Below are 25600 nucleotides of genomic sequence, written 5' to 3'. Positions count from 1 at the left end.
ATTACAAAGCCACAGTCATCAAGACAGTGTGGTACTGGTACCAAAACAGACAGACAGACCAATGCAACAGAATAGAGAACCCAGAAGTAAACCCAGGCACCTATGGTTAATTAATCTTTGACAAAGGAGGCAAGAACATAAAATGGGAAAAAGACAATCTTTTCAGCAAATGGTGCTGGGAAACCTGGACAGCTGCATGCAAATCAATGTAACTAGAATACACCCTCACACCATGCACAAAAATAAACTCAACATGGCTGAAAGACTTAAATATAAGACAAGACACAATCAAACTTTGGGAAGAGAACATTCGCAAAACATTCTCTGACATCAACCTTACAAATGTTTTCTCAGGTCAGTCTCCCAAAGCAACAGAAATAAGAGCAAAAATAAGCCAATGAGACCTAATCAAACTGACGAGCTTATGCACAGCAAAGGAAACCAAAAAGAAACCAAAAAGACACCTTCCAGAATGGGATAAAATACTTTCAAATGATGCAACTGACAAGGACTTCATCTCTAGAATATATAAGCAACTTACAAAACTCAACAGCAAAAAAGCCAACAACCCAATTGAAAAATGGGCAAAAGACCTGAATAGACATTTTCCAAGGAAGATGTGCAGATGGCCAACAAGCATATGAAAAAATGCTCAATAACCCTGATGATTAGAGAAATCCAAATCGAAACTACCATGAGATACCACCTCACACGAGTCAGAATGGCCATCTTTAATAAGTCCACAAATAACAAATGCTGGAGTGGGTGTGGAGAAAAGAGGTCCCTCCTGCACTGTTGGTGAGAATGTAAGCTGGTACAACCACTATAGAGAGCACTATGGAGGTACCTTAGAAATATATACATAGAACTACCACATGACCCAACAACTCCACTCTTGGGCATATATCTGGACAAAGCTTTCCTTAAAAAAGAGACATGCGTCATTTGAAACAATTTTCTCCCATTTTGTAAGTTGTCTTTTTGTTTTCTTTTTGGTTTCCTTTGCTGTGCAAAGGCTTGTCAGTTTGATTAGGTCCCATTGGTTTATTTTTTTATTTTATTTCTGTTGCTTTGGAACACTGACTTAGGAAAACATTTGTAGGGTTGATGTCAGAGTATATTTTGCCTATGTTCTCTTCCAGTAGCTTGATTGTGTCTTGTCTTATATTTAAGTCTTTCAGCCATTTTTAGTTTAGTTTGGTGCATGGTGTAATGGTGTGTTACTAATCTCTAAAATATACAAAACTTATACAATTCAGCAGCAAAAAAATCAACAACCCAATTGAGAAATGGGCAAAGGACCTGAATAGATATTTCTACAGTAGGATGTACAGGTGGCCAATGAGTACATGAAAAAATGCTCAACATCCCTGATTATTAGAGAAATTCAAATCAAAACTACCATGAGATACCACCTCACACTAGTCGGAATGGCCCTCATTAATAAATCCACAAATAACAAATGCTGGAGGGGTTGTGGAGAAAAGGGAACTCTCCTGCACTGTTGGCGAGAATGTAAGCTCGTACAATTACTATGAATAACAGCATGGCAGTACCTTAGAAGTCTATACATATGGCCCAGCAACCCCACTCTTGGGCATATATCTGGACAAAGCTTTTGTTAAAAATGACACATGCACCTGCATGTTCATTGCAGATCTATTCACAATAGCCAAGATGTGGACTCAACCCAAATGTCCATTGACAGATGAATGGATTAGGAAGATGTGGTACATATACACAATGGAATACTACTCAGCCATAAAACAGAACAAAACAATACCATTTGCAGCAACATGGATGGGACTACAGACTCTCATACTTAGTGAAGTAAGTCAGAAAAAGACAAATACCATATGAAATCACATATCTAGTATCTAATATATAGCACAAATGAACCTCTTCACAGAAAAGAAAATTATGGACTTAGAGAATAGACTTTTGTTTGCCAAGTTGGAAGGGGAGGGATTGTTAGGGACTGGGAGCTTGGGGTAAATAGATACAGAACATTGCCTTCAGGATGGATTAGTATCGGGATCCTTCTGTGTAGCCTTGGGAACTCTGTCTAATCAATTATGATGGAGGATGATAATGTGAGAAAAAAGAATGTATACATGTATGTGTAACTGGGTCACCATTCTGAAGAACAGAATATATATAATATATATTCTATTATATATATAATAAAAAAATCCACATGCACCTGCATGTTCATTGCAGCTCTATTCACAATAGCCAAGTCATGGAAACAACCCAAATGTCCATCAACAGATGATTGGATTAGGAAGATGTGGTATATGTACACAATGGAATACTTCGGCCATAAAAAAGAACAAAATAATGCCATTTTCAGCAACATGGGTAGGTCTGGAGACTCTCATACTGAGTGAAATAAGTCAGAAAAATAAAGACAAATACTATATTATATCACTTACATCTGGAATCTCATATATGGCACAAATGAACCTTTCCACAGAAAAGAAAATCATGGACTTGGAGATTAGACTTGTGGTTGCCAAGGCAGAGGGGGAGGGAGTGGGATGGATGGGGTGCTTGGGGTTAATAGATGCAGACTGTTGCCTTCATGATGAATTAGCAATGGGATCCCCCTGTGTAGTACTGGGAACTATGTCCAGTTACTTGTGGTAGAGCATGATAATGTGAGAAAATAGAATGTGTACATGTATGTGTAACTGGGTCACCAAGCTGTACAGTAGAAAAAAATTGTATTGGGGATATAACTATTAAAAATAATAATAATAACTTAAACCAGATAAAAATAAAATAGTCTGGTTGTAAATATTATAAAACACATAGGCCTATGAAAAGAAGTATAGAAACCATTATACAGAAAATATATATCACTGAATGGGAAAATGTGATTATGAATTATTTTAAAATATTTGTTTGTATTATTGTTGACCTTTATTAAAAATCATGGGGATTTATGCTTCAAAGGTTTTTAAGTGTAATCTAAATATAAGGAGGAAATTGTCAACTTTAAAAAAAAAATCTGTAGTCAATGATACAGCAAAAAGTTCAAAGGGATAGAAATCAACAGATGTGGCTTCCAGACTTGTTTCTCTCATTAGCTATGTCACCAGAGACAATTAACTGAAATGCTCTATACTTTAATTCATGCATTTGCCAAATGGATATATTTTTAGTTTTCCTTATAAGACTGATTTTTGTTAGGATAGCATATAGATAATAAATGTACTTTGAAAAGTTGAAATCTTATGGAAAAACATAGGAATATTATTGCTGTCTGGCTTGGGGTTTAGTAGTTGTTTATGAGAGCACTTAGAAGGAACTAAAGATAGCTCCACATTATTAAGAATACATTAAATTTTATTCCATCCTGGATCAAAGTGAATACTACGTTCATGGGCAAACAAGTTCTACTTTCTTGCAATATGAATGACTTATTTAGATAATAAAAAAAGAACCATGGCAAGAGTTGACTTATTAAATAGTACTAAGAAGAGAAAGATAATCTTTTATAAGATTTAATATACATAGTTACTTTTAGTATCTAGCATGATACAAATGAAATGACTTTAAATCTTATCCCATATATTGCAATAACCTGAATTTTATAGGTGACTGAATTTTGGCCAAAAGGCAGATGGTTGTTCTTTAATAACTACTATGTAATACTGCTCTGTCCCAATGCCATTATCATTTAATAAAATAAGTCTCCTTCAATTTTGACTTATTTTTACATTATCATCTATCTTTTGTCTGTTCTTTGAAAAGGCTGCATCATAGAAGTCAAGTAATATTTATGGGGATTAATTTATTGATGAAAACTGTTGGGTGTTTATAAAGAGACAAACTAGATGAGAAATTTTGATTAATAATTTGTGAGCAAAAATTACCTTTTATTTGTATTAAATTTTATTTGTAATTAGCAAATAGCCACAAGTACGACTTGAATAAATTCTATTATTTAAAAAATTTATATATAATGCATTTGGCAGCATGCTTTTAAAATAGCCTCCTAAAACGTATACACTTTTTTATAAATATGGCCAATTTTGAGGAAATTCAGAAAATAGGGAGTCTGAGAGCTTAAACAGATAAAATGTCTTTAAAGCTATGTATCTATATATCTATGCATATATATATATACACATACATATGTACATATATATATTTATAACACTGAAAACTAATGAGACCACTCTCTTTCCTGGATAATTTGTATTAAATGACTGTAATAGGATAATGGAAATAAATTGATCAGTGTGACAAAAATATAATTATCTTACAGTATAATATCACCATTGCTCCAAATATTTACCATGATCTCTAAGAAATATTTAAATTTAAATATTAAATTTAAATACTGGGCTGCTTAGACACAAAGCCATGGCCAAAATTGTAGAAACAATCCCAGGGCTGTCCCAGCCATGAAAAACAAGTGTGGTTGACTTGTACTTTAGCACAATTGACATTAAGGGTCACCTTTTAAAACAGACTCCAGAGAAAGAATTGTAACTAAACACAGTTTAATGATTCATCATTTTAATTTGCCAAAGACTATGTCCATACCTCAATTTACCATCTTAACCATAAGGCAATAAAGACTCAGGTATCCTATTCCAGTTTTCCATAGTGATTCAGAGTGGCAATATTGCATAATATCTGATTCTATTGCACCTATGTAGAGTTGGCTTAATATAGTGTGTGACTATTTGGTATAATCTTCAGTTCCACAGAATTATATATTGTTGATTGGCATATCAAAAAGAAATAGATAAAGGGAATAGTCTTTCCTTCTTTGGACTTATTTTTATTACTTACAAATGTCTGCATCAAGAAGACTCATTCCTTTGTAGTTCAAAGAACACTGAGACCAGATCTCTCTCTTTAGCTAACTTCAGTAGCAAGTGTGCAGTTTGAGCAAATCACCAACATCTCTGGGCTTTGTTTTCTTCATATATCTCCATGCTATTTTTCTATTCTATAAGTCAATGAATTTTAGAATATATGTAATCTCAACTAAGTAGATAAATGTGATCCACTTTACTTCTGTTGACATTTGAATTTGGCCCAAATTTCCTATGATATTGAAAGCCTGATTTCATATTACTGTTTAAGAATTGTGCCAAAGAAGCAAGAAAGTTCTCATTATTGGCAAATACATGAGGGACTTAGCTGAAGAGAAAAGGAGGGAAACCATATGATAGGCAGAATATAGACTTGCTAGTATTTCCCCACACCAGCCAGACTTTAAATGCCTTAGATCTAAAAAATAAATGTTGGTTTCCCTACATAAAAATAATTGTCTAAAATCTTTAGGCTGGCATATGGTCTTCTACAACCACTGTCAACCTCTCTGTCTGGTCATGTTTCCCTTGACTTTCACATTTAGGCTCTTTCTCCAACCAACTTGAGTCTTCAATGCACATTCTCTAGTCATTAACTTTGTTGTTGCTATTCTCATAACCTAAGGTTACTTCTCATCCAAATATTTATTTTTCCTAAATCCTAGGGCTAAGAAAAAATGAAGAGAAATCAATTTCTATAAAACTCTGCATATACCCTCACTGCACTAAAATGAGAAGATAAGAGGTTGCTTTTCTGTTATCTTTGATTTCAGCTATTTTCTCTGTAAATAGAGAAGGTCTGAGTCAGCTGTTCTAGGACTTAGTTAACATCATTGCATGTCGTGTGTGTGGTGACAACATTATCACATCACTCCAGTTAGACATTAAATCCTGTTGACTACAAAATATATAATTTAGTGTCCATATTCAGAGACAGATATTAAGTTTTAGCTATGGTTTTAAAAGACACATTAAGAAATAAGTCCATCTTAGGATATAATCATTATAAATACTATGAAAGTCTTATGGATTATACTTTGAAAGTATTAAAGTCATATGAGGACAGTTTAAAGGAACATGGAGTATATAGACAGGAGAAGAATAATTTTTTTAAGAGAAAATAATTGTCTCCAAACATTTAAAGAACTGTGATGTGGAAGAGGGAAGAGGGTTGTTTTGGGTCTAAACTTTATAATCAATTGGGTAGAAGTTACCAGGGAACAGAGGAATTTAAAGAGGATTTTCTGAATAAAGTTGTCATCCAACTAATTGGATTGCTTTAGGAAATTAACTACTTACTGGGGTAATATTCAATTATAGTTATGATCAACAGAAATGTCATTCAAAAATAGCAAAGTGGATTCTAATTCCAGATTCCGTTCCAAATTTAAGGTTCTGTGAATCAAGCTTACTTTTTGTTTTCCTTGTCAGGCACAAACTTTGCAATATCACATGGTAGAAGTAAAACTGTCCTCAAGTCTTTTTAAAATTTCTCTTTTCCAATAGAATCAAACTTGTTTATTCAGTTGGCTGCATGTTCCCCTGTGAAAGAACACCCAAGGTTTACTGCCATTTCTTCCCTTGCATTGTTCGCTAAGAATGAATTTACACAAGAGTCTTTCAGCTTATTAAGAATCTGAAATCAATATCAACTTTAATATATTCAAAGCTATAGTCTCCATACTCTATATACCAAAGGTTTACAATATAAGAAGTTAATATTTACATTTATTAACTAAACCTGATGAGGGTAGAGTAGAGCTTCTAATTTTCCGGAAAGGACATGGTGGAAAATGATATAATTGCTATTGAAATAGAAAATTTTCCTGTCACTCATGCCAGATGCTGAAATTAAAGAATGCAGTGCAAATACAGGTTTGAATCATGATAGAATCATTTAAAATAATTCCAGATGTTACAAATGTTTATTTCCAGAATTCTCATTGCCCTATAAATTAAGAGGCATTTGCAATCAAATAAAATTAATTTGGGTCATTTCAGCATTGATTAATTCAATAGATTAACATTTTTTCATCACGTGGAAAGTAATGTTTTTTTTAAAGCGAACAATAAATCTCCTGTGACCTTTCAGGTTCACTTCTTTTCACATGTAAAGATTTATTGGTGATGACAGCTAACAGGCATTCCTTACAAATATTGCAGTTTTGGAAGGTTTTTTTTGCATGTTTTGGCACTTTATTTTAGAGAGGAACTGAAGTAAGTTGCTGCCAACATTCCACTAAATTTCACCTCCAAAAATTTTTTTTTTGATTTCTCTACTATTTCAGGACAATATGCCTGGAAAATCCTAGAATAAGTACAGTTATTCTTTCCCCAAAGAATAGCCTCCTTTAATCAGCCCTTCCAAAGTTCAGGAGGTCTTATTTTCATTGGGGAAGTCCTTTAATCAAGATTAATTTTTTCCAGTTTTCAGTAACTGGATCTCTTCCTGAGTTTTCTTTAACCGTCCTTTTGGATGAAATTACCAAATTTCCATGGCAATTAAATGAAAAGTTTTGAGTGTATGGATCATTCCTTACAACAGTCACCAGAGTACAAGTGGAATTAAGTAAAAGGAAAAAAAACACAGGTTTTATCTGAATACCATAGGCTCACAAAATGTGGCTGAGCTCCTCTCCTGTGAAAGTTCTGATTTCTTGTCAGATGGATTTATCTGGACCTATTTTACCTGTAGCTCCAACAAGACTCTGATCAAAAGTTCTACAATCAAGAAAACAACAGCATAATATCATTTTTTCTATTATACAGAAAACAAATTTATACCATACAGAAACAATTGCTAAGTGGGAAAATCTTTTTTTCTAAGTTGCATTCCCTACATGTTTTTTTTCAACTATTGTTTTTACAAATATGAAGTGACTTTATATAATAAGATAATCATGCAACTACATGTATGCCTCTTCCAGGATGTTTGTTGAGACTGGAAAAGGACCTACAACATTTAGATGACATTTAATTACATCCACTCTTTTCTTCTTGAACAACTGAGTGCTCATGAGGAAAATGAATTCCCATGGCATTCAGCAGATGGTATTCTCATCCATCCTTGTTATCATCTGGTAAATTCTTTTAAAATACGTGAGAATATTTATGAGATGAACAAATTAAAGTGGAGAGGAGAGGAGAGGACACTGAATCAGTAGTTCTGTGTTAAGACTATATCAGAATCACCTTACAAAATTTGGAGCTAACAAAGTATTCCAGAATCTACCTACATTTCAATTCAGTTATTGTATATGGTATATCTGAATCAGATTTTCTGTAGATTAAATGCACCAAGTAATTTTTACTTTGCTTCTTTTTTAATTGATCTGTTTCCTTTTATACAACATAGCTTCCAGTACATGTGGGCATATAGCAATAAAAAGTCTCTACACTCTTTAACATGCAAACAAACTCAGAGGAAACAAGGCCTCTTTATTTGTCTCCTGCCCACTTCTCTAATTTAATCTCTCACCACTTTCCTCCTGAATCTACAATGTTTTAGCTACACTGCCTTTCTTTAATTTCCTCAATCACACCAGGTCCTTCCTGCTTTAGGAACTTCACACAGTTCCCACCTCATATCATTAAGACATTTTTTATGAAATATAATTGATTTATAACAGTGTTTTAGTTTCAGATGCAGCCATAGTTACAATAGCCAAGACATGGAAACAACCTGAAGTAAATTTTTAAATTAATAAATAAAGTCATTTCTGTGGAAAGGTTCATTTGTGCCATATATTAGATTCCAGATATGTGATATCATATGGTATTTGTCTTTCTCTTTCTGATTTACTTCACTCAGTATGAGAGTCTCTAGTTCCATCCATCTTGCTGCAAATGGCATAATTTTGTTCTTTTTTTGGTTGAGTAGTATTCCACTGTATATATATATATATATATATATATATATATATATATATATATACCATATCTTCCTAATCTAATCATCTGTCAGTGGACATTTGGTTTTTTTCCATGTCTTGGCTATTGTGAATAGTGTTGCAATGAACACGCGGGTGCATGTGTCTTTTTCAAGGAAAGTTTGTCTGGAAATATGCCCAAGAGTGGGATTGCTGGGTCATATGGTAGTTCTATGTATAGATTTCTAAGGTACCTCAACACTGTTCTCCATAGTGGTAAGCATGATAATGTGAGAAAAAAGAATGTATACATGTATATGTAACTGGGTCACCATGCTGTACAGTAGAAAAAATTTTAAATAAATAAAATAATAAAAAATAAAGTCATGAAAACATTACAATAAAACATATTGGAATGTATTTACAACCTCATAATAGGTAAGATACTTAAACATGTCAGGAGTTGCCCTGTGGTGCAGTGAATTAAGAATCCAGTGGCATTATCATTGCTGTGGCTTGGGTCACTACTGGGGCAAAGGTTTGATCCTTGGCCTGAGAATTTGTACATGCTGTGGGTGCAACCAAAAAAAGTTTAAATTAAATTTAAATTAAATAAAAAATAAATGTCTTAAGACACCAAACCTATTAAGCAAAAACTTTATAAATTTGTGTATATTAAATAAAAAATACATACATAACAAAATGAACTTAAAATACAGATACAGATCAGGAGATATTTTGTAGAAATTATAGAACAAAAGCCTCTTTTCCAGAACATAAAACAATAAATAGCACAATCAGTCAAATCCTTGCCCAATGATATGGAGAATAATTCACAGAGAAGGAAATAATAATGGCCACTGAAAATGTAAAGCTCATCACTATCACTAGTGATTACCAACAACGTAAAAGTTAAATACAGTTTTCAAGCTTCATTAGCAGAAGGTCAAAACTATACAATACTAATGTTACCAAGTGTTGGCTATACAGAATGTTCAGGGACCTAGGTTTGATATTGCAATTCTGCTATTCTCTAGAGGGCTGTATTTTCTTGATATTGAATCCAGGTCACTACCATATCCATACACTAGCCTGTAGAAGAAATAAAACACTAAAGTGTTTGCAACTCTTTTTATATTTAATAAATATTTCATTTAAGAATAATTTTAGGGGAGAGAGGACAAGATGGCGGAGGAGTAGGAAGACACGCTCGCCCTCTCCCACAAACACAACAAAAAAAGCACATCTACAGAATAAATGACTCGCACAGAACAGCAACCAATCGCTGGCAGAGGAACCTAAACTCCAATAACGGCAAGAAATTCGTGACATTATTGGGCAGAACAGGAGAAAAGAGGAGAGTGAGAGAAGGCGAATCCGAGCGAGACGGGGGCTCCCGAAAGGGAACTGCGGAGGAGAAAGGGATCCCGCACCCTGGAAAGTCACCTACCGGGCGAAAGATCAAACGAACCGGAGGAATCTCGAGATGCAGAGAAGAGTGTAGCAGTAAGTTGGAGTACGGAAAAGCCGATCAAGAACGCAACGGACCATCTGAACTACGGGCAGAGTCACCAAAAATTGAGACGCCGGGTGGGGGCTGGGCACCGAGACCTCGCTGCCGAAGGTTAGTCCCCGAGAAAGGGCCGGGGGACGCCTGGGGGGGGAGGGCTGGGCACCGAGACCTCGCTGCCGAAGGTTAATTCCTGAGAAAGGGCCGGGGGACGCCTGGGAGGGGGGCTGGGCACTGAGACTTCGCCGCAGAAGGTTAGTCCCCGAGAAAGGGCCGGGGGGCGCCGCCTGGGTGGGGGCTGGGCACCGAGACCTCGGCTCCAGGGATTAGTCCCCGGGCTAGGGGGGCGGGGCAGAGCGGAAACTGCTTGGGAGGTCTAGAAACCATTTGACGGGGCAGAGACTGCCTGGGAGACTAGAAAACAAAGCTGTCGCAGAGGAAGGGAGCAATACTCCAGGAGTGGGGAAGGGGAAAGCCACATCAGAGGGAACCTGGGAGAAGAGCCTGGTCTGCGCCCGTGCTGGGGAGGGGAGAGAAGAAGGGGTGGGTCCCCATAGAATACCCCCCACGCCACAGCAAGCTTATAGGCCCACTAGCTAGCTGAAAACTCTGCTTCCCAGTGCATCCCCTCCCCCCACCCCCGCCACGCCCTATGCTCTCATGGACCTGGGGCTGCCTGCCATCCAGGAGGGCTGGCCTCAACAATTGCCTAAAGCCTACCACCGCAGGGGCTGTCCCTGCACAGGCCTGCTTGCCCTTTGGAGGGGCTACACTTCCGCAGAGCAGCACCAAACAGCACCAGCCCCCGAGAAAAGGCCTGCAGCCTAGAAAAGCTAGAACAAGCCTAGCCAGGCTGTGAATAGATCGGCCTAATTCTCGGACGGTTTTTCTGAGTCGGGTTGCCCCGGGGAGGAGCCTCTTCGGTTTCCAACGGCCCTGCTACCTGCCCAAGCCCCCAGGGGATGCTCTAGTGGACCCGCTGCATAGGACTGCCAGCTCCAGGCAGGACCCCCTGCAGCCCAGAAAAGCTGCAACAAGCTCGGCCAGACTATGAAAAGATCCGCCTACATTCTCAGGCTGTCCTTCTGAGTTGGGCTGCCCTAGGGAAGAGCCTCTCAGGTTCTCAGTGCCCCAGATAGCTGCTCCAGCCCCCAGGGGGGTGATGCACCCCTAAAAAGCAGCTGCCCAACACCGCCAACCCCCTGTAAGAACCCCACAGCCTAAAAACACCAGAGCAAGCTCTGCATGGCCAAGTGAAATCTGCTACCATCGCGGTGTGGACCTCTCAGTCCTGTCTGCCCTCAGGAAGTCCTCCTTTGCTTCAAAGAAACACTGTTAGCCCCATCAACACTCCAGAAAAGCCACACTGCCTCAAAAAAGATTGACCAACAACGCCAGCCCTCAGGAAATATTCCACGGCAGTGACAAGGCAAACACTGCCCGATAATGGACAGTACAACTCCCTCAGGAGAAAGAAAACAACAAGCAAGATGAAGAAGCTGAGAAACCACCCCCAGTCAAACCAACAGGAGAACTCACCTAAAACAGTCAACAATGAAACAGATCTCGGCAGTCTGACAGACCCGGAGTTCAAAAGAGAAATAGTGAAAATACTGAAGGAATGAAGAGAAGATATGAACAGTAATGCAGATACCCTCAGAAAGGAACTAGAAAATATAAGGAGGAGCCAAGAAAAACTAGAACATTCATTTGCAGAGATGCAAACTGAACTAGGGGCAGTAAAAAACAGAATGAATAATGCAGAAGAACGAATCAGTGATATGGAAGATAGAATAATGGAAATCACTCAATCTGGTCAACAGACAGAAAACAGAATCAAAAAACTGGAAAGCAATATAAGAGACCTATGGGATAATATAAAGCAGGCCAATCTATGCATAATAGGAATTCCAGAAGGAGTAGAAAAAGATAAGGGAATGGAAAATATATTTGAAGAAATTATTGCTGGAAACTTCCCAAATCTAAAGGATACTGGATTCAAGATACAAGAAGCACAGAGGGCCCCAAACAAACTGAACCCAAACAGACCCACACCAAGACACATCATAATAAAAATGGCAAAAGTTAGTGATAAAGAGAGGATCCTCAAGGCAGCAAGAGAAAAACAGAATGTTACCTACAAGGGAACCCCCATAAGAATATCAGCTGATTTCTCTACAGAAACACTACAGGCCAGGAGGGAATGGCAAGAGATATTTAAAGTGCTCAAAGGAAAAAATATGCAACCTAGAATACTCTATCCAGCAAGAATATCATTTAAAATAGAAGGGGAAATAAAAATATTTCCCAACAAACAAAAACTTAAAGAATACAGCAACACAAAACCCAGGTTAAAGGAAATATTGAAAGGGCTTCTCTAAACCAAAAAGAAAGGAAGGAAAGGGAAGAAAAAAGAAAAGAAAAAAAAAAGAAGAAGAAGAAGAGGAAGAACTAGGACTGAGGAAATTGCAGTCAGAGAGAAGTCACTCAAATAAGCCAGCATACAGACTTCATCATGAACATGCTTGAAACAAAATAAAATTAAAAAGAAAAAACTAAAAAAGAGTCATCAAAACCATAAAATGTGGGCAAGGGATGTCAGGAGGTAAATAACCCTTTTTGTTTATATGTATGTCTCTCTTCTTAATTTTAATATAGTAATGAAGTGTTTGAACTTACAGGACCATGAGGCTAAAACACACAATTATGGGAAGGGGTTAGCATACTTAAAAAACAGGGCAATCACAAGCCAAAACCAAATATTGCATTTGCAAAAAATGAAAAAAAAAACTACTCAAGCAGATAATAACAGGAGACCATCCAACCAAAAAAAAAAAAAAAATGGAGAACCATAGAATCAACTGGAACACGAGGTTCAAATGGCAATAAATAATCATCTATCAATTATCACCTTAAATGTCAATGGACTGAATGCCCCAATCAAAAGACACAGAGTGGCTGAGTGGATAAAAAGGCAAAAACCTTCAATATGCTGCCTACAAGAAACTCACCTTAGGACAAAAGATACATATAGATTGAAAGTGAAAGGGTAGGGAAAAATATTTCACGCCAATAGACATGACAGAAAAGCAGGAGTCGCAACGCTCATATCAGACAAAATAGACTTTAAAACAAAAGGCATAAAGAAAGACAAAGAAGGACACTACTTAATGATTAAGGGATCCATCCAAGGAGAGGATGTTACTATTGTCAACATATATGCCCCAAATACAGGAGCACCCAGATACACACAACAAATATTAACAGACATAAAGGGAGATATTGATGAGAATACAATCATAGTAGGAGACCTTAATACCCCCCTCACATCAATGGACATATCCTCTAGACAGAAAACCAATAAAGCAACAGAGATCCTAAAGGAAACAATAGAAAAGTTAGACTTAATTGATATCTTCAGGACACTACATCCAAAAAAAGCAGAATACACATTCTTCTCAAATGCTCATGGAACATTCTCAAGAATCGACCACATATTGGGACACAAAGCGAATCTCAATAAATTTAGGAGCGTAGAAATTATCTCAAGTATCTTCTCTGACCACAATGCCATGAAACTAGAAATCAACCACAGGAAAAGAAATGAGAAAAAACCAACTACATGGAGACTAAACAACATGCTACTAAAAAACCAATGGGTCAGTGAGGAAATCAAGAAGGAAATTAAAAACTACCTTGAAACAAATGATAATGAAGACACAACCTCTCAAAATCTATGGGATGCTGCGAAAGCAGTGCTCAGAGGGAAATTTATAGCAATCGAGGCCTTTCTCAAAAAAGAAGAAAGCTCCCAAATGGACAACTTAACCCTCCACCTAAACGAATTAGAAAAAGAAGAACAAAAAAGTCCTAAAGTCAGCAGAAGGAAGGAAATTATAAAGATCAAAGAAGAAATCAATAAAATAGAGACTCAAAAAACAATAGAGAAAATTAATAAAACCAAGAGCTGGTTCTTTGAAAAGGTGAACAAAATTGACAAACCCCTGGCCAGACTCAATAAAAAGAGGAGAGAAAGAACCCAAATAACCAAAATTATAAATGAAAAAGGAGAAATCACAACAGATACAGCAGAAATACAAAAAACCATGAGAGAATACTATGAACAACTGTATGGCAACAAGTTGGACAATCTGGAAGAAATGGACAATTTTCTAGAATCTTACAGCTTGCCAAAACTGAATCAAGCAGAAACAGACCAACTGAACAGACAGATCACTAGAAATGAAATTGAAGAGGTCATAAAATCACTCCCTACAAATAAAAGTCCAGGACCAGATGGCTTCACAGGTGAATTTTATCAAACATATAAAGAGGAATTGGTGCCCATCCTCCTTAAACTCTTTCAAAAGGTTGAAGAAGAAGGAATACTCCCAAAGACATTCTATGAGGCCACCATCACCCTCATTCCAAAACCAGACAGAGATACCACCAAAAAAGAAAACTATCGGCCAATATCATTGATGAATATAGATGCAAAAATTCTCAACAAAATCTTAGCCAACTGAATCCAACAACATATCAAAAAAATTATACACCATGACCAGGTTGGGTTCATCCCAGGTTCACAAGGATGGTTCAACATACGCAAATCAATCAGCATCATACACCACATTAACAAAAAAAAGGTCAAAAATCATATGATCATCTCAATAGACGCAGAAAAAGCATTTGACAAAGTTCAACATCCATTCATGATCAAGACCCTCGCCAAACTGGGTATAGAGGGAACATTCCTGAATATAATCAAAGCCATTTATGATAAACCCACAGCAAATATAATCCTCAATGGGGAAAAACTGAAAGCCTTCTCACTCAAATCTGGAACAAGACAGGGATGCCCACTCTCACCACTGCTCTTCAACATAGTTTTGGAAGTCTTAGCCACAGCAATTAGACAAACAAAAGAAATAAAAGGCATCCATATAGGAAGAGAAGAGATCAAACTGTCACTGTATGCAGACGACATGATACTATACCTAGAAAACCCTAAGGACTCAACCCCAAAACTCCTTGAACTTATTAATCAATTCAGCAAAGTGGCAAGATATAAGATTAACATTCAGAAGTCAGTTGCATTTCTGTATACCAGCAATGAAACATTAGAAAAGGAATACAAAAAAATGATACCTTTTAAAATTGCACCTCACAAAATCAAATACCTCGGAATACACCTGACCAAAGAGGTAAACGACCTATATGCCGAGAACTCTAAAACTTTAATCAAAGAAATCAAATAAGATGTAAAGAAATGGAAAGATATTCCATGTTCCTGGATTCAAAAAATCAATATTGTGAAAATGGCCATCCTACCCAAAGCACTCTACAGATTCAATGCAATCCCTATCAAATTACCCAGGACATTGTTCACAGAACTAGAACAAACAATCCAAACATTTATATGGAACCACAAAAGACCCAGAATTGCCAAAGCAATCCTGAGAAACAAAAACCAAGCAGGAGGCATCACTCTCCCAGACTTCAAGAAATACTACAAAGCCACAGTCATCAAAACAGTGTGGTACTGGTATCAAAGCAGACGGACAGACCAATGGAACAGAATGGAGAATCCGGAAATAAACCCTGACACCTATGGTCAATTAATCTTTGACAAGGGAGGCAGGAACATCAAATGGGAAAAGGAAAGTCTATTCAGCAAGCATTGCTGGGAAACCTGGACAGCTGTATGCAAAGCAATGAAACTAGAACACACCCTCACACCATGCACAAAAATAAACTCAAAATGGCTGAAAGACTTAAATATACCACAAGACACCATCAAACTCCTACAAGAAAACATAGGCAAAACACTCTCTGACATCAACATCATGAATATTTTCTCAGGTCAGTCTCCCAAAGCAATAGAAATTAGAGCAAAAACAAACCCATGGGACCTCATCAAACTGAAAAGCTTTTGCACAGCAAAGGAAACCCAAAAGAAAACAAAAAGACAACTTTCAGAATGGGAGAAAATAGTTTCAAATGATGCAACCGACAAGGGCTTAATCTCTAGAATATATGAGCAACTTATACAACTCAACAGCAAAAAAGCCAATCACCCAATGGAAAAATGGGCAAAAGACCTGAATAGACTGCTCTCCAAGGAAGATATACAGATGGCCAACAAACACATGAAAAAATGCTCCACATCGCTGATTATAAGAGAAATGCAAATCAAAACTACCATGAGATACCACCTCACACCAGTCAGAATGGCCATCATTAATAAATCCACAAATAACAAGTGCTGGAGGGGCTGTGGAGAAAAGGGAACCCTCCTGCACTGCTGGTGCGAATGTAAACTGGTACAGCCACTATGGAGAACAGTTTGGAGATACCTTAGAAATCTATACATAGAACTTCCATATGACCCTGCAATCCCACTCTTGGGCATCTATCCGGACAAAGCTCTACCTAAAAGAGACACATGCACCCGCATGTTCATTGCAGCCCTATTCCCAATAGCCAGGACATGTTTAGCACAAAGCTAACCTCAACAAATTCAGAAACATATAAATTATTTCACATATCTTCTCAGACCACAATGGCATGAAACTAGAAATCCACCATGGGAAAAAGAAATGAGAAAAAACTAACTACAGGGAGACTAAACAACACCCTCAATAAAACCAATGGGTCAATGAGGAAATCACAAAGGAAATTAAAAAATACTTCGAGACAGATGATAATGAAGACACAACCACGCAAAATCTATGGGATGCTGCAAAAGCAGTGCTCAGACGTAAATACATAGCAATACAGGCCTTCCTCAAAAAAGAAGAAAGATCTCAAATTGACAACTTAACTCACCACTTAAATGAATTAGAAAAAGAACAAAAAAAAACTAAAGTCAGCAGAAGGAAGGAAATCATAAAGATCAAAGAGGAAATCAATAAAATAGAGATTCAAAAAACAGTAGAAAAAATCAATCAAACCAAGAGCTGGTTCTTTAAAAAGGTCAACAAAATTGACAAACTTCTGGCTAGACTCACCCAGAATATGAGAGAAGGAATCCAAATAAACAAAATAAGAAATAAAAAAGGAGAAATCACAACAGATACTGCATAAATACACAAAAATATACAAGAATACTATGAACCATTATATGTCAACAAATTTGACATCCTAGAAGAAATGGACAACTTTCTAGAGTCTTAAGGCCTGCCAAAACTGAATCAAGAAGAAATAGATCAACTAAACAGACTGATCACTAGAAATGAAATTGAATATGTCATAAAATCACTCACTACAAATAAAAGTCCAGGACCAGATGGCTTCAGAGGTGAATTCTACCAAACTTACAAAGAGGAAATTATACCCATCCTCCATAAACTTTTTCAAAAGTTTTAAGAAGAAGGAACACTCCCAAAGACATTCTATGATGCTACCATCACCCTAATTCCAAAACCAGACAAAGAAACCACCCCAAAAAAAAAACTATCAGCCAATATCTTTGATAAATATCGAGGCAAAAATTCTCAGCAAAAGTTTAGCCAACTGAATCCAACAACATATAAAAAAGATCATACACCCTAGCCAGAAGGGATTCATCCCAGGTACACAAGGATGATTCAACATACACAAATCAATCAACACCATAAACCACCTTAATAAAAGGAAAGTCAAAAATCACATGATCATTTCAATAGATGCAGAAGAAGCATTTGACAAAGTCCAGCATCCATTTATTATAAAATCTTTCACCAAAGTGTGTATAAAGAGACTATTCATTAATATAATAAAAGCCATTTATGACAAACCCACAGCAAATATAACACTCAATGGAGAAAAAATGAAAGCCTTCCCACTAAAATCTGGAACAAGACAAGGATGACCATTCTCACCACTGCTATTCAACATAGTAGTGGAAGTCCTAGCCACAGAAATCAGACAAACAAAAGAAATAAAAGGCGTGCAAATAGTAAGAGAAGAGGTAAAACTATCACTGTATGCAGATGACATGACACTATATATAGAAAACCCTAAAGACTCAATCTCAGAACTACTTGAACCGATCAATGAATTCAGCAAAGTAGCAGGATATTAGATTAACATTCAGAAATCACATGTATTTCTGTATACTAACAATGAAACTTTAGAAAAGGAATAGAAAAACAAAGTACCCTTTAAAACTGCACCCCCAAAGTATCAAATACCTGGGTATACACCTGACCAAGGAGGTAAAGGAGTTATATGCTGAGAAGTGTAAAAAATTAATCAAGGAAATTCAAGAAGATGTAAAGAAATGGAAATATAATCCATGCCCTTGGATTGGAAAAATTAATATTGTAAAAATGGCCATACTACACAAAGCAATCTATAGATTGCAATGCATTCTCTATCAAATTACCCATGACACTTTCCACAGAACTAGAACAAACAATCCAAAAATACATATGGAACCACAAAAGACCCAGAATTGTCAAAGCAATTTTGAGAAACAAAAGCCAAGCAGGAAGCATAACTCTCCCAGACTTCAAGCAATATTACAAAGCCACAGTCATCAAGACAGTGTGGTACTGGTATCAAAACAGATATATAGAACTATGGAACAGAATAGAGAACCTAGAAATAAACCCCAACACCTATGGTCAATTAATTTTTGACAAAGGAAGCAAGAATATAAAATATATAAAAGACCATCATTTCAGAAGATATTGCTGGGAAACCTGGACAGCTACGTAAAAATCAATGAAACGAGAACACACCCTCACACCATGCACCAAAATAAACTCAACATGGATGAAAGACTTAAATATAATAAAGGACACCATCAAACTCCTGGAAGAGAATATAGGCAAAACATTCTCTGACATCAACCTGAAAAACATTTTCTCAGGTCAGTGTCCCAAAGCAACAGAAATAAGAGCAAAAATAAACCAATGGGACCTGATCAAACTGACAAGATTTTGCAAAACAAAGGAAACCAAAAAGACAACTTACAGAATGGGAGAAAATACTTTCAAATGATGCAACTGACAAGGGCTTAATCTCTAAAATATACAAACAACTTATACAACTCAACACCATAAAATCCAACTACTGAATGAAAAATGGCAGAAGACCTGAATAGACTGTTCTCCAAGGAAGATATATAGATGGCCAACAAGCACATGAAAAAATTCTCAACATCCCTTATTATTAGCGAAATGCCAATCAAAACAACCATGAGACACCACCTCACACCAGTCAGAATGGCCATCATTAATAAGTCCACAAATAACAAATGCTGGAGGGGCTATGGAGAAAAGGGAACCCTCATGCACTGTTGGTGGGAATGTAAACTGGTACAGCCACTATGGAGGACAGTATGGAGGTACTTTAGAAATCAATGCATAGATCTATCATATGGCCCAGCAATCTCACTCTTGGGCATATATCCAGACAAATCTTTTTTTTTAAATGACACATGCACCTGAATATTCACTGCAGCACAATTCACAATAGCCAAGACATGGAATCAACCCTAATGTCCTACAGATGATTGGATTAAGAAGATTTGGTAAATATACACAGTGGAATACTAGTCAGCCATAAAAAAGAACAAAACAATGCCATTTGCAGCAACATGGATGGAACTAGAGACTCTCATCCTGAGTGTAGTATGTCAGAAAGAGAAAGACCAATACCATATGATATCACTTATATCTAGTATCTAATATACAGCACAAATGAACCTTTCCACAGGAAAGAAAATCATGAACTTGGAGAATAGACTTGTGGTTTCCAAGGGGGAAGGGGAGGGAGAGGGATGGACTGGGAGCCTGGCGTTAATAGATGCAGTCTCTTGCCTTCGGGATGGATTAGCAATGGGATCCTGCTGTGTAGCACTGGGAACTGTGTCTAGTCTCTTTTGATGGAACATGTAATGTGTGAAAAATATGTGTAACTGGGACACCATGCTGTACAATAGAAATGAAAATAATAAAAGGTTAATAAAGTAATTTATAAGGAAGAGTGATCAAAATAGAAATTTAACATTAGAACTTCAAAATAATAATTTCTGAAGGCAAGTTCACCAACATATACTAAAAGTAGTGTATAGAAATTTGAGTAGAAACTAGTAATTTGTGTAATCTGAAAGTGTCTCCTACAAAGGGAAAATAGAAAATTTCCACAGAGAAACTCAGCAGACCACTTTATCCAAGTAATTTTAAATAATTTTAAGCAATAAACATATATGCTTTATAGAAAGAAATTACTAATATTAAATTATGCAACGAGGCAGGACAGAAGGTACACTCATTCATTCTGGGTGGGAATTAAAAACAGTCAAACACTTTGGAAAATAATTTGGCAGTTTCTTATAAAGCTAAACACATACTTGCCATAGGCATCCCAACCATACTCCTAGGTATTTATTCAGCTTATTTGAAAACTTGTGTCTACACACAAATACTTTGCATTTAAAAGTTTATGCAAGCTTTATTTCATGATCACCCCAAACTGAAAACAACAAAGGTGGTCCACTAACAGATGAATGAATGAAACAGGAATGCACAACTTCTCAGCCTTAAAACCTGAGTTATTAATAAATACAACATGAGTGATTCAAATGCTTATTGCTAAGTGTAAGAATACAGACTGAGAAAGCTACATGCTATGCAATTGTATTTACACAACGGTCTGGAAATCTCAAAATGGTGGAGAGTTAGAAAAGTCTAATTGTTGCCAGGGATTTGGAATGAAAGGGTGTTTGACCAGGCAAAACTCAGTAAATATTTTAGGGCCATGAAATTAAATGTATTGTATGTAATAGTGGATATATTACACTATATATTTATTGAACACAGAATACTTTATAGCAAAATAAAATAACATAAATTAATGAACAAAATTTTAAATCCACTCACGTGGTGGATATGGTATTGCTTATATTGTGAAAGGACAGAATATCCAAAATGAAATGCAGATTGTGACAAAACTGTTTGTCCATATCACAAAATAAGGCATAACCTCTCTGAAAGGAGTGGGTAAGAAGTGGTGCTGGCCTAAATAACTTAATTTTGTGAGACTATAAAAAGGAAATTCATGTAAGTAGCTGATAAAGTTGTTTATTGTAGAGGTACAAGTTAACAATTCTGAAACAGTGGTTCATATCAATGGAATTTAACATACATGTAAAGGGATGGTAGATGGTATGAGGCAGGTTTCTCACTTTGGGAGAGGGAGATTATATATAATCAAGGAGTTAAATCTAGAATAAACCATGTGGTATCAGATTAGAGCTGGATATTTCATGAGATAAATGAATATTAGCTTATGTTAACTTAATTTTAAAGATGAAAATATATGTAAATATATACACATGCATACATATACAGACACATTTAAATATGCACACATATACATGTATGTATGCTGAGGTAGGGAATGTACAAGATAGTCCTGGAATATCTTGTAGAGCTTGAAAGAAAGAAAAAGCTAAACAAAATTCTAAAATGACAATGGTATGTTAAAGGGACAAAGTAGTCAACTCAAAGAGCTCACAATAGCCAAAGCTTGAACAATTTGAACAACAAATTAAAAAATGTAATACTGCAGAATTCCAAATTTTATGTATATGCTATCCTCAAGGAGGTGGAGCATAACTCTGAACATCTTAAGCATAGGCTACACTTATTGACTTGTTGACAAAGAGTAGGCTATAAAAAAAGAGGGAAGGAAGGAAGCAAAAGAGGAAGGGAAGAAGGTAGAAAAGAAGGAAGGAGGAAGAGTGGTAGGGAGGGAAGTCAATTCCTAGTAGAAAAACTTAGTCAGTTGTTCAAGGTTAACATAATCAGTGATAAGTCATGTTAATAGTATGTACGTTTGAAATGATAAAATGTTTTACATCTGTGGTATTTCTCCAAAAAGCCCATAACCTCACTTAATTATCAGAAAAAAATTTCAAACAAATCTCAATTGAGGATAATTCTACAAAATATCTGACCTGTTATCTTCAAAAGTGTCAAGGTAAATGAAAACCAGAAAAGTCTGAGAAACTTTCATAACCAAGCAGAGTTTACGGAGACACGATGACTAAATGTAATGTGGTATAGTATTCTGGATGGGATCCTGGAAGAGAATAAGGACATTAAGTAAGACTAAATAAATATAAATAAATTATTGACTTTAGTTAATTACAATGTGTCAGTATTAGATCCCTAGTTGTAACAAATGTACTAATGTAAGATATCATTATTAGGAAATACTGTTTATGTGATATATGGAAACTTTCTGTACTATCTTAGTAATAATATTGAAAATCTAAAATTATTCTTTTTTTTTTTTATTATTTTCCCACTGTACAGCAAGGGGGTCAGGTCATCCTTAGATGTATACATTGCAGTTACAGTTTTTTCCCCCACCCTTTCTTCTGTTGCGACATGAGTATCTAGACATAGTTCTCAATGCTATTCAGCAGGATCTCCTTATAAATCTATTCTAGGTTGTGTCTGATAAGCCCAAGCTCCCGATCCCTCCCACTCCCTCCCCCTCCCATCAGGCAACCACAAGTCTCTTCTCCAAGTCCATGATTTTCTTTTCTGAGGAGATGTTCATTTGTGCTGGATATTAGATTCCAGTTATAAGTGATATCATATGGTATTTGTCTTTGTCTTTCTGGCTCATTTCACTCAGTATGAGATTCTCTAGTTCCATCCATGTTGCTGCAAATGGCATTATGTCATCCTTTTTTATGACTGAGTAGTATTCCATTGTGTATATATACCACCTCTTCTGAATCCAATCATCTGTCGATGGACATTTGGATTGTTTCCATGTCCTGGCTCTTGCCAAAGCGGCCTCACGTACCCTGATTCTAGGAAGGCAGTGGCTACAAGGAAAACAACAAACAAACAAAAAACCCAAGCTGCAAAAAACCCAATTACAAAAAACCCAATTACAAAAAAATGTAATTGTAATGTATACATGTAAGGATAACTTGATCTCCTTGCTGTACAGTGGGAAAATGAAAAAAAAATTATGCGATTTTTCAAATTTGTTTATGTAGTAAGTCTTAATGGAACTGTAATTAAGTTTAAATAAATAATACTTAACTGAGCATATCCACTAATTACAATGCAATAAAATAATAAATAAAATGTTCCATTGTGTATATATACCACCTCTTCCGAATCCAATCATCTGTTGATGGTCTTGCCTCCCTTGTCAAAGATTAATGGACCATAGGTGTCAGGGTTTATTTCTAGATTCTCTATTCTGTTCCATAGTTCTGTATGTCTGTTTTGATACCAGTAGCACACTGTTTTGATGACTGTGGCTTTGTAGTATTTCTTGAAGTCTGGGAGAGTTATGCCCCCTGCTTGTTTTTTGTTTCTCAGGATTGCTTTGGCGATTCTGGGTCTTTTGTTGTTCCATATAAATTTTTGGATTGTTTGTTCTAGTTCTGTGAAAAAATGTCCTGGGTCATTTGATAGGGATGGCACGGAATCTGTAGATTGTTTTGGGTAGCATGGCCATTTTTACAGTATTGATTTTTCTAATCCATGAACATGGTATATCATTCCATTTCTTTACATCTTCTTTAATTTCTTTGATTAATGCTTTGTAGTTCTCAGCATATAAGTCCTTTACCTCCTTGATCAGGTATATTCCAAGGTATTTGATTTTGTGAGGTGCAATTATGAAAGGTATTGTATTTCTGTATTCCTTTTCTAATATTTATTGTTGGTATACAGAAATGTGACTGATTTCTGAATGTTAATCCTATATCCTGCTACTTTGCTGAATTTATTAATCAGTTCAAGTAGTTTTGGGGTTGAGTCCATAGGGTTTTCTATGTATAATATCATGTCATCTGCATACAGTGACAGTTTTCTCTCTTCTCTTCCCATATGGATGCCTTTTGTTTGTCTAATTGCTGTGGCTAGGACTTCCAAAACTATGTTGAAGAGCAGTGGTGAGAGTGGGCATCCCTGTCTTGTTCCAGATTTGAGTGAGGAGCCTTACAATTTTTCTCCATTGAGTATTATATTTGGTGTGGTTTGTCATAAATGGCTTTGATTATATTCAGGAATGTTCCCTCTATACCCACTTTGGCAAGAGATTTGATCATGAATGGATGGTGGACTTTGACAAATGCTTTCTCTGCATCTATTGAGATGATCATATGGCTTTTGACTTTTGTTAATCTGGTGTATGACATTGATTGATTTGCGTATGTTGAACCATCCTTGTGAACCTGGGATGAACCCTACCTGGTCATGGTGTATGATCTTTTTGATATGTTGTTGGATTTGGTTGGCAAAAATTTGTTGAGAATTTTTGCATCTATATTCATTAAAGATATTGGCCAATAGTTTTCTTTTTTGGTGGTATCTCTGTCTGGTTTTGGAATTAGGGTGATGGTGGCATCATAGAATGTCTTTGGGAGTGTTCCTTCTTCTTCAACCTTTTGAAAAAGTTTAAGGAGTATGGGCACCAATTCCTCTTTATATGTTTGATAGAATTTGCCTGTGAAGCCATCTGGGCCTGGACTTTTATTTGTAGGGAGTGTTTTTATGACATTTCCAATTTCATTTCTAGTGATCGGTCTATTCAGTTGGTCTGTTTCTTCTTGATTCAGTTTTGGCAGGCTGGAAGATTCTAGAAACCTGTCCATTTCTTCCAGATTGTCAAATTTGTTGGCATGTAGTTGTTCATAGTATTCTCTTATGGTTTTTTGTATTTCTGCAGTATCCGTTGTGATTTCTCCTTTTTCATTTCTAATTTTGTTTATTTGAGTTCTTTCTCTCCTCTTCTTAGTGAGTCTGGCCAGGGGTTTGTCAGTTTTGTTTACCTTTTCAAAGAACCAGCTCTTCATTTTATTGATTTTCTCTATTGTTTTTTGAATCTCTATTTTATTGATTTCTTCTTTGATCTTTATAATTTCCTTCCTTCTGCTGACTTTAGGTCTTTTTTGTTCTTCTTTTTCTAATTCGTTTAGGTGGAGGGTTAAGTTGTCAATTTGGGATCTTTCTTCTTTTTTGAGGAAGGCTTGCACTGCTATGAATTTCCCTCTGAGCACTGTTTTCACAGCATCCCATAAATTTTGAGAGTTTGTGTCTTCATTATCATTTGTCTCTAGGTATTTTTTTAATTTCCTTCTTGATTTCCTCATTGACCCATTGGGTTTTTAGTAGCATCTTGTTTAGTCTCCATGTAGTAGGTTTGTTCTCATTTATTTTCCCGTGGTTGATTTCTATTTTCATGGCATTGCGGTCAGAGAAGATACTTGAAATAACTTCTATGCTTCTAAATTTGTTGAGGTTAGACTTGTGTCCCAATATGTGGTTGATTCTTGAGAATGTTCCACGTGCACTTGAGAAGAATGTGTATTCTGATTTTTTTGGATGTAGTGTCCTGAAGATGGCAATTAAGTCTAA

This window comes from Sus scrofa, chromosome X, assembly GCF_054392235.1.
Source record: "Sus scrofa isolate SSC_HxYL_T2T_F1_AM1 chromosome X, Sscrofa_HxYL_maternal_Yorkshire_Landrace_v2.0, whole genome shotgun sequence".
Lineage (NCBI taxonomy): Eukaryota > Metazoa > Chordata > Mammalia > Artiodactyla > Suidae > Sus > Sus scrofa.
The sequence above is the reverse complement of the archived record's forward strand: the minus strand, read 5'-3'. Positions refer to the sequence as shown.